Source organism: Protopterus annectens, chromosome 1.part0 (genome assembly GCF_019279795.1).
Source record: "Protopterus annectens isolate FY-2018-M chromosome 1.part0, PAN1.0, whole genome shotgun sequence".
NCBI lineage: Eukaryota > Metazoa > Chordata > Ceratodontiformes > Protopteridae > Protopterus > Protopterus annectens.
Window position 1 is genome coordinate 441232540 of NC_056725.1, and position 10000 is coordinate 441242539.

A 10000-nucleotide genomic window follows, 5' to 3' on the forward strand; every position below is an offset into this window, starting at 1 on the left:
GACATATTTTTATGTAGCACAGTGTGGGAAATAGTGGTCAGCACAACATTACTATTCAAATATCAGATCTTGATGAATTCAACATTTCATGCCATGCAATACCAGAGTAAATATAACTAGTCCAGGATTTGGAACTTTATTGCCAGGTAGTTACAGTTTTATTTAAATATGACCTATATGGGACTATTACTGTCATATTGTCTGGTTTATTTAGTACAAACCAAACACATCTTTTATACTGTCAGGTGACATTCTACTCCTTATATTTATTTGGTATGACTACTACAAGCAGGATTGTTACTCACCAGCCTTGTGATGCAGCCTTTGCAACCTACTGGTATGGGCTTCCTGGTTCCCAGCCCATTCAGCTGGAGCTGTAATACAAATAGAGAAATATTTAGGCATACCTATCCATTACATACACAGGCTGGACTTTGGTAAACAGTTATTGTTATGAATACTTACATACTGCTGGGACATCACCCCTCTGTCTTGCTTTTTGGACCTACTGTTCCAAGAGCTCCCTCTTCCTCCATTTCAAGTCAGCATAGTGGGGCTGGACCTGCTCACCAGTCTGTGGGATACCAGTGGCACTGGTGAGATCAAGGCAAGACTTTCACAGGCTTCTGCTTTATATTGGGAGCCCTGGAACTGGTCCTGCAGCAGTCTCACATCATGTTTTTTTACCAGGAGTCCTACCATGACCTTTGACTCCTGTATGCCCTAGCGCTGCACTTGAAATTGCATGCCTTGTCCAACTCCTGCCATACTGCCTACAGTGGAGAGCTGCAACCAGTTATGAGCTGTATACCCACCTGCGGGGTTTGAATACGGCCGATTTCCCACCTTTGCTCTGATTGTATGGTTTTGAATATGCTGAGCTAAGCTAAGCTACAGGCAAACCTGCTTAACTAAGGTTGACAGTGCTTAAAGGGGCAGGTTCAGCACTGCTTACCATTGGGCAAATCCACTTAGCTGGGCTACTCATTGCTTAGTATTCATATGTACACAATGCTTACACCCAGTCAGCATAGCTGTGCAATGCTTAACATTGCTTTTGTTTCATTTTATTGGACTACCACCTGTATGGGATTGATTCATCATTCATTACATAAGATAAATTTGTTTACCTTTGCTGACATCCCCCAATGTGCTGTAATTACATTTATTCTTGTGTGACTATACTATATGGGGCATTTGTGTTTATATGGGGGTTTCACTACTTTATTACACTGACACCTCACATCTGGGCCTAATACACTACTCTGGTTGAAAAATAAAAGTTACTTCCTATATAAATATACAAATAAATTAAAATTGTAACGTTTACACATACAAAATGGAATTGGTTTTGGTGAGGCTCAAACCGTGAATGACTACATGCCAGGTGTACACTCTAACCATTAGACTATTGCATTGATTCTTATGTTGGATGTCTATTGCTATTTAACTTATCATGCCATTTCAGCTGGGCTAAACAGAGCTAAGCAACGGCCACACCCGCGCAACTACGCTTAAACTTTATTGCATATGTGGAAAAAAAATATTTGTTATTTTTTGCTTCATACCCTTCAGAATTTCCATGCTAATGCTAAACCTGTTTTTCTATCAACTTCCTGGGTTTGTAGGGACAATTGTCCTTTATGGCTTTGTCCAGATTTCTTACTCTGATGGGTTGGAAGGTGTGCATTATGTACTTCATACCCTGCCAAAAATTCATGCTAATGCTAAACCTGTTATTCTATCAATATTCTGGGCTTCTAGGGACAATTGTTCCTTATGGCTTTGTCCAGATTTCTTACCCTAATGGGTTGGGAGGTGTTATGAGGATCTCGCTCTATTTAAATTGCCATGCGGCAATTCTGGTGTGCAGGGTATGTGTGTATTGTGAAAGCAGTGCTCTCAGGCACACCCCTTGTACTCATACACAGAACCATGTCCATATTACAGCACGGCAACACACCTTCATGAAAATGCATAGGGTGCTGCCATGCTACATAGGAACGTCCCCTTCCATGCAGGAATAAGCTCTTCCTGCGTGGAAGTTTACTAAATCTGGGGGGCTGTTTATAAACTACAGAATACCAGAAATGATAATATAAAAGGTCAAGGGGAGCAGTTGATGATTTGGTAAAGCAAATCTGGGAGAGATAAGAAGAAGGTAAGAGAAGAAAAGGACATCTGACTAAGACATGGATGGATTGCATGAGAGGTCTGAGGTAGTCAGGCATGACTGTTAAGTGAGGTAGAAGAGTGTATCTGAATCAAGAAAGATGGCAAAAACTAAGACAATACCCAAATCCTATGCAAAATGGGAGAAAAGTGGTTAATGATGATGATGATGGTGATGATATTCAAACATGCAAGAAAAATGATGCATTGGCTAAACTAGTATAATAAAATCAGTCTATTATTATGCAGTCTGTTATTATGCTCTTCTCTGGTTACATCTCATGCCAAAATATCATTAATAATATTAACAACACAATTTTCCTTCAGTCTTTGGTGCTATAGACCTTTTAAGCAATTTAAATGGTGACAAAATACCAAATGCCAGTCTGAGGAATCTGTATGTTCTTACAGACATAAGGAATGTGCTTGTCTTGGAGTTTCCTTTATGTAGTTCAGTTTTTGATATCCCTAATTAGTATCCAGAACAGGAAACCAGTCAGTATTTGTCATGACATTAATAACATATATATAGTACAAGTGGGTAGCATTCCCTTTTTATTTACTTATTTTATCTGACATTTGTTGACCAGGTTAGTCTGACTGAGTGGTTGCCCTTTTTCACCTCTTCAATGAGAAACAAAACATAGAATATAAAGTAGTAAGTCAAGTTTACAATTTAAAATATACAGTCTGAGTTATCGGTTATTAAACAATATACATTTGTATTTGATTATTTGGATTAGGTCAATCAAAGGCAATTAGATTTAGATATTTACAGAGTAGATTCATTATACACAGGAAAAAAATAAACTATAATGAGAATTCATATGTACAGTTATTGCTTTATTTGCTTATTGTGGATATATGATTATATGAACTTTGCCATTTTAACTACAGTAGTAATACTATTCATCCTATCCATAGGCTCAGTGTGTTTCTCACCAGACAGCTGTTCTGCAGTCTGTGAAATTCCTTCTTAGATTTTATTCCTTAGTGCTACTGGAATTTTCCCTGAAGCCTGCATGACTAGTGAAGTATTAGAATTTACCTGAATATGATACAGAACTATTTTAGCCCAGGAACTCAGTCTTCATAGATGTGTAGCATATCATTACTTTTCACATCATGATTTATTTTCACCATACCAAGCTTCATGCAGATCAACAACTCAATATTAAATGAACGTCTGTTTCAAAAAGCTAGAGCTAAATCCCATATCTCTTATTCATATTCACAAGTAACATTTATTCTGGTGTGGACACATCTTTACCTGAAAATTAAGTAACTTGCATAATAATGACTCAGCTTATTTTGGTTTCATTTGTTTAAAAATTGAATACACAGTAGGTATTATTTTTATACTTGCCCACAGATATGTCATTCTGATTGTTGCTTTAAATGCTTCTGTTCCTCATTGTTACACACCTAACCAAAATTAGTTCTCTTACAACTTCTGCAGAGCTCATGCGATGTACGTCATTGTCTTCCATTGAGTTAATATCTAAGCATTATGCAAAACTTCTTAAAGGGAAGCTTTTTAAGAATTGTATTCCTTCTGGTCTTGTGAAGTCTGTCTTTTCTTTACATATGCTATTTTACACATTTACAATTTTCTGTCAACTGTTTAATTTCACTAAAAGTAATTTTGCCATCTCTCTGCACATATGTGGCTTTATTTAATGCTAAATTTGATTCTCGTAACAATCTACCCATTGTTTTATCATTTCATATACAATGTACAATTCTATTTTGCAACAGTGAATTGTGTGGCTCACCAAAATGTCAGCCTTTACCTCAGTTCAATAACTCATTTAGCATAAGCACCTAAGGGCATAATCAGGTATATGCATTGTACACCACAATATGTACCTTTTAGATGTATTTATTTATATTGCATAATGAGATATGTCACACTTTAGATAAAACATACATATTTACTTACACAGATATGTATATTGTTTATAGAGAGAGTGCACTAGAAACTGATGTTAATTGACTTTTAAGTGTACCATTAAATAGTGTGATATATTTACTATTCAGAGTGGTTCCAATAGTGCTACAGCAAATCCTTTTGAGGAAGGCCTTAATGGTGGTCATACGTACAGTGGCCTGTCAGCCACTTGTGCTCCACAGCATAATGCAGTGACACAGAGTGGACATAAGGAAACTGCCTCAGTTCTCCAAACTTCTCATTCAAAGACCAGTATGAAGACAATACATCTTTCAGCTTGGAGTATGAAAATGACACATAATCTGGTGCTCTGATGTGTATGAATTATGACACACATTCTGTGCTGGCATTCAGATAAGGTGTGCAACACCTATTGAGACAGGAGTGATTTTTTTTAAAGTCATACTAATTCTTCATTATTCCATGGATTCTAAAAGGAACAGTAAGCTACTATATCTAGTGGGATGTGGCAGACAAAGAAGATTTATGTGGCATACACTTCAGCTCATGGTGCTGGTTAAGGAGTCATTATACAGTACAGACAGAAACAACATCTACAGAGCTGATAGCTGATATAAGAGCATCAGCTACTTGGACCTTGACATGTACATTCTTAAAACATTGCATACTGAATTTCAAATTGACATAATTCTGACACATTTTCTTTCCAAGGTCTTCTGTCCACTTCCTTGTCTTACCATACATTCTTCTTACATTTTTAGCTGCTCTTTTGCAGAACATAAATAGTTATGGCTATAGACAGATGATGATCCTGAAGTTTACTCATTTGGTAAAGATGATTTAATTAGCGTGTTCCACTGACTGTTATCCCGTGTATATGGAATCCACCCAGTACATGAGGTATAAATAAATGAGACGGCTGTGTGCATATTTATTTAATTTAGCTTTTATATCCCTGATAAGTAATAACTGTGTTGGGAGGGAGGCATAATGGTTAAGGTGTTTACCTTACAAATGCAAGGTGCAGGGTTTGATTATCACATTGGGTAACTGGCTAGGCTTAAAATGCCCCATAAAGGGCAGTTAGCCTTGTACATATCAATGACAGCACGTCTTTCTTTGTGACCTGATGATATATGTTCTTCATAAATCCCACAAGCAGTAAGCACGATTAAACATTTTTCTCTTATAACAACACTGTCTGTTGTATACCCTGCAGAAAGAAAATGAATGAATATGAATTCCATACGAGTGAGGAAAAGAATAAGGAGATCCAGAGTCAGCTCTAGGGGGAGATTCAAAATGTTACTGTGCATCATGATTAAGGAAATAAACAAGTCCAATGTAGCTATCTGACATTTTAGACAGCAGCAGTTACAGATTTACACACAAGTCACCTTTAGGTGCTTTGCTTGGGGCAGCATAAAGGAGGTTGCATTATCATTGATCTTTGGCATGTTTAGACATTTTCCTACTATTTTCCTATCTTTCCTGGGTCACACATATCTTCAACTAAGGACTTTAAGAGAATAATCAATCCTAAATACATCAATCCATTGCTTTACCAGGGTTTTAGACACCACAGGGCCAGCCTGCAGGAACACCATCATTTGCAAAGTATGTAACAGTGTGGACATAATCTCTTCTGTTTCACGAACTGAATTGTTAGTCAAAACATCCATTACTTGTCATATAATGTAGATTGTTAGGACAAAAAAGGTTGCTGTTATATTTAAATGGGGAACAGACACAATAACTATGCACTGATTCTCTAGAAACAGGACAGTGCACATTATCTTGCATGCATGTCTTTGGTTAGCAGAGATTAACCAATGTTTGAAGGCCTATGCACTGTTTTTGTTGAAATGGGCTGTGCATCAGGCAGAATGGATGCTTACAATTACAAATGCTGCATGAACCCCTCTAACTTCTCTTTCTCACTTCCTTTGACTAGTTTACATAAATAAAAGTCATTCATCCTGATATGGTTTTTGGAATCATTAAAAGTCATCTTAAGTTGGATAATATATGTCCTATGGAACTGGAAATATTATACTGCCTTGTGTCAGTATTCATTAAAATAAGTAGTCTATGAGTTTCAATGTTGTCATTTTCAAATTCAAGACATTAAATATGTTATATTGCAGTATAACTTTCTAATCTCTTCTTGGTTGTCAGTGTAACATATCTATATAACTTTTAAAAGTTTAATGCCTGTAGTCTATGTTGAAGGTCAGAATGTGTGTCATGTAATCTGGAGTTAAATATTTGAAAGTGCTAGCATTTAGCCTGAAAGCTTAAGTTCACTCTTGATAGTATTTCCAATAAAGTGTCCTGAAGAGCCAAGCCTTTTTTTTCACCTGTGTAGTTATTGTGTTTTTTTTGGCTCAGTTTTGCCTGATGTTAAGCATTTGCTTTTACAATAATTAAGAAAGCTACACAAATAAGCTTGCACATGTCACACACACACACACACACACACACACACACACACACACACACACACACACACACACACACACACACACACACACACACACACACAAAATGGTAACAGCAGAGGTGAGAGAAGTTTGACTAGTGACTTAGGCATATTGGGTATGAGCAGAGAAGATGTGCATACCCATTCTGGTCGAGAGACAGCAGTTCTCGCCAGGTTTGCCCTCTGGTTCCAATAAAAGGCCCTTGGTTGAAAGCAGGAGCTCATCATATGGAGGGTAGGCAAGGTTAGAAGGATGTGAGCATGGCTGCTAAAGCAGGTGATAGTAGCCCCTGTCAGCACATGTGAGAGAGCATGCATGAGCAGAATGAATGGACATTTGTATCACCACTAGTGGGGTGGGGTTATAATCATAAAATAAAAACCCTTCCATTACTGAGTCACCAGTGAGAGCACAAAGCACTTTTATACCTGCATGGATGACAGCCCCTTATAGGCTTCTTAGTTTGTAGGCATTGGGGCAAAAAATTATTTAAAAAAGGCAACAAAGTACTCAGACAAAAACGAGGACCAAAAAGTACTTCTTGGATTAAATTTTGATGTGTGCTTTTACTGCAGTGGTAAAGAATTTTGGCTTTGTACATAATTCAGGGAAACTGAAAATTACTGAAAATTAAAATGTACTTGTATTTGGAAAAGTATTTACAGCATAGTGATGCCTTTTATACTGAGCAATGCCAAGAAAATCTGTATTAAATTATAAATATAGTTTATTATCAAATATCTTTATGTAAACATAAAGGTGTACTTTAGAAGTGTGAACCACTAACATTTAAAACATGTGGGATGCTGTACAAGGGTATAGCTTACAAATGTTTAGCAGCTGCGGCCTTGGTACAAGTTCAGAAGCTGTATCATGCCATGTGGTATCTAATAACCACTGTGCTATATGAAAAAGATGCTGATGAAGCTGACTAAATGCAGCTGTCCTTATGTAGAAGTAATTCATATCAGAAAGTCAGTTTCAAAGACAGTTGGGTTTCAAAGGATTCCCAGGTTTTCTCCACGCTACCCAGAAATGGCTGATATGTCCATGCATTTATGTTATAGTGAAGCCAGTTTTATTACAGTGAGTGTAAACACAAGGATGCATTTTCTTTTTAGTTTACATATGTTATATATCAAGTTTGATGCAGGCATTTAACTGTTAATGAAAAACGCAGCAACAATAATCACAATGGTTTGAATGCAGTGGGGATTCCCAAAGGAATTAAATCAGCAAACCAGAAGTTATTACAAGTTACAGGTTGCAGCTGGCATTATGTTGTTAATTATTTATACTGTAAACTGACCATTTAATCTCCGCAATATACTTTGTGTTTCCTGTATCTTGTTACTCTAGTACTTTGTTTCTGTATATAGTATTTCATATTTAAAAAGATTATTGTATCCTTGTGTGGCTAGCTTGTTGACTGCAGCCTCATAATAATGTCATTTCAAAACAGTAAGCAAGCCTCTGATGTAAAAATCAGAATTAATATTAGGTCATTCATTATATGCAACAGTTTGTTGTTTTTATTGTCCAAATGAATTTTTCAGGTAGATGAATGTCAGCACTGCCCTTTATGAAATAAACTCTAAATTCCATTCACTGAAAGTTCTGGCAAACAAATAGCTATTTACAATATGTTTCAGTAAAATCAGGTAAAATATAGCTGCACTGATTACATTTGGGAATTACTCTGCCATTCTTTCATCCAGCTTTGCATTTTTCAGTAGGATCCTGCTGTGCTAAATAGACAGAATAAACATTTTTATTATAAATTTCACTATATGTGGTAGAGTACAATAATGCACTTTTCAGTTGGTAAAAAGATGATTTATTATGCTGTCTGGGGAATGGTACTTAGTTAAAATAAAGTAGTAAATGTCACAGAACAGCAACTCCCTAGACATTTGATTTCAGTCACTCCCATGTAGGAGTATGTCCTCAGTTCCTGTAACTCATCTATTCCAATCGGATTTGTCATCTTTACCTGCAAGCTTTAAAGTGAAACTATATAAATGAAATAAAGCCAAACAGTCTTATCTTTAGCTTCTATTCTTTAATAACAATTTATTTAATAAGGATCAGACATATTACCTTTTACTTTTAAGAAAGTCAATGTATTGGGAGTCAGTGTATAGTTTTAGATGCACTGACTGATAGTTCATTAACATAATTGTCACTCACTCACACACACACACACACACACACACACACACACACACACACACACACACATATATATATATATATATATATATATATATATATACAGTATCTCATAATGATTACACTGAGGTTTGTTAAGACCAAAGATTACAACACTATAAAACTTCCAGCAATGAAATTCACAAATGTGCAAATCCAGAAACAAGCAGCACCTGTGGTCTTGCAGAGGGGTAAATCCATCTTCTCAATTTTGTGGTTCTTGATCTTGCCAGATCTTAGTGCAGTCATCATGAGACATTGCTTCCAAATTTGATGGTCCTCAAATTTCTGACAATAGATTTTATGTGTATATGTGTGTGTGTGTGTGTGTGTGTGTGTGTGTGTGTGTGTGTGTGTGTGTGTGTGTGTGTGTGTGTGTGTGTGTGTGTTTGTGTTTGTGTGTATATGTCTGCGCAAGTGTGGGTTTGTAATAATTGCTGATTAGTTTGACTTAAACGCAAAACCAGTGAACAAACTGTCTGGCGATTACCATTAACTGACACTAAAATCATCACAAAAAAAGTCATTACAAATGTAAACCAATAAGTAAAACAAAAAAGCAGCTCCGCCTCCACACACTCCAGAAAGTAAATATACTAGTTCCAGGGTCACACAAACTTGAAACAAGGGCAAAAATCCTTGAATTATGTAATGATTGATATAATGAACTTCAACCACTACATAATTTGACAGACTGTATCAAGGATAAAAACACCACCATTTCACCACATGATAAAAGGCATATAGAACTCATATACACATATATATATATATATATATATATATATATATATATATATATATATATAGATAGATAGATAGATATACATAAAGGGGTATGCTGACTTTGTCGAGTAACTCATGTCAACCTTCTAGTTACATTGACCACAAAAGGTCTAGAAAGAAAACATTGACATGTTATCATGTATGCAATGACAACTGATCTTTGGCTTATGCAATTTTTCCAACAAAAGACATTATTGTTTTTGCCCCCCCCACACAACCATCCTGATTATGCATACTAACTCTGAGATTACACAATATCAATGATAGGGCATATTCCCCATCCCTGAGGATTGTGTTTTCTCATACAACTGCCGACCATCTATTTAGTTAACCAGCTGTGGTCGAATAAAAAGATGTTGAACAAAAAAACATTTAGATGAAAGTGAGGCCATCGATATTTGTATTCCAGGCAACCATTCTCCTTCTATGAAAGGCT